Raw genomic sequence first — 1528 nt, 5'->3', positions numbered from 1 at the left:
CTGTGGTACATCTAAAAACTGCAGGACACCGGCCCTCGTGGACTGGAGTTTGACACCCCTGCGTTAGAATCACGGCAGCAAAACGCAAAGAACTTTTCACAGTTTGTCCCCCAAACTAACCGACTGTTGAGTGAAGCTGCTGGATGCAGGTAATGTTAGCTAAATGTAACCAGGTGAAAAATGGGTACATGTCAAATGTATTTTGTAAACCATGTTTTGCTTTTATTTCACCGACTGGTTGTAATTCTTGTTTTTGTCAGCATGTGGTGCTGTTGTTACAGAGAGGTCTAAAATGACCAGAAGTAGAAGAAAGCTCTTGTTTATGTACTGTGGCACTAACTGGTAAAATGGAAGAGAAGGACATTTTTTGATCCGAGACCTGGTGGAGAAGAGACTCTGTGGCTACATGAGAGAAGAATCCAAGTGTTCGGTAATTAATGTTGGAACTGAATTGTCTTCCATGGACAAAGCTACAGAGATGATGCTAATGTCATGTTTTTCTGTTTATCCTCTTCTAGAGCTGCCCCTGCCGTTTGTTATGCTGTTAGATTTCAGCTTTTATGTGAAGCTGCGTCCATCTCTGAGTGCTAACCGCGTTGTTAGCCCCCATTTCACTGAAGCCAAGGCTTTCTACCGTTCGAAATACAGGCCTTTTATTTCTCCATATATTGAATCTCATTCTTTTTATTTAGTTTCAACTCAGAGGGAACAGTGTCTTTTTGAGAATAAAGAACCCCTTCTATGTGAAGCTCCGTGTGCTTATTAATTATTAATCCCGGCTTCACATAAAAGACGACTAGCTAATATCAATGCAGCACCTTATTAACAAGTAGCCTGTAGGCTCCTGGTGTTGTCCATGTCCAGCTACATACATTCATTTTGCTCCCAAAAAAAGTCGGTTCCCCCACCGCGCTCATTCTTAGAGACAGGGAGTCTCTGAGAATACCTGCGCTCCTCACACGCGTGGTTTAAACACACAGCTATGTGTAATCCATAGGGGGCCCAGAAATAGTTTGGGAACCACTGTCTTTATACACTCAAAATAAGAAAAAAGTTAACTTATAAGTAACTTTTCAGGAAGAAATAGGAGTTTGTTTTATGTAAATAATTCTCATTTTCTCATTTAGTTCTATTTCCACTGAGAGATTATTTTACTTTTAACATGAAAAATGTTTGGTAAGTGAAATAATCTGCCAGTAGAACCAGAACTTTTCATCAATAATAGGGAGTTATTGACTTACAACGAGCTGCTAAGAATTTCAGAAAAGTTACTTGTAAGTTAGTTTTGTCACATTTGAGGTGAATTAAGACATCTACTCTAGAAACTAAACCAGGAATACTCGGTAAGATTGTTGTGTTTTTTAGTTAATTTAGTCCCAGTGTCACCTTGTCTACCCCTGATGGTCCCCAGCCATCTCCCGTTCCCCTGATGGTCCCCAGCCATCTCCCGTTCCCCTGATGGTCCCCAGCCATCTCCCGTTCCCCTGATGGTCCCCAGCCGTCTCCCGTCACCCCGACGGTCCCCAGC

At 42.0% G+C, this 1528-nt stretch overlaps 1 long non-coding RNA gene across 1 annotated transcript; it reads left to right on the top strand.

Annotated features, from left to right (window-relative positions):
- The first annotated feature begins 161 nt into the window (after positions 1 to 161).
- Positions 162 to 748, top strand: LOC107834277 (uncharacterized). Its single transcript, XR_001660069.1, has 2 exons — positions 162 to 430; positions 519 to 748. It is a non-coding gene; the product is annotated as an uncharacterized LOC107834277 (long non-coding RNA).
- Positions 749 to 1528: the final 780 nt, after the last annotated feature.

The sequence above is a fragment of the Poecilia formosa genome, unplaced genomic scaffold (genome assembly GCF_000485575.1).
Source record: "Poecilia formosa unplaced genomic scaffold, Poecilia_formosa-5.1.2 Scaffold572, whole genome shotgun sequence".
NCBI classification, from domain to species: domain Eukaryota; kingdom Metazoa; phylum Chordata; class Actinopteri; order Cyprinodontiformes; family Poeciliidae; genus Poecilia; species Poecilia formosa.
This window is presented reverse-complemented; position numbering and strand designations above follow the sequence as displayed.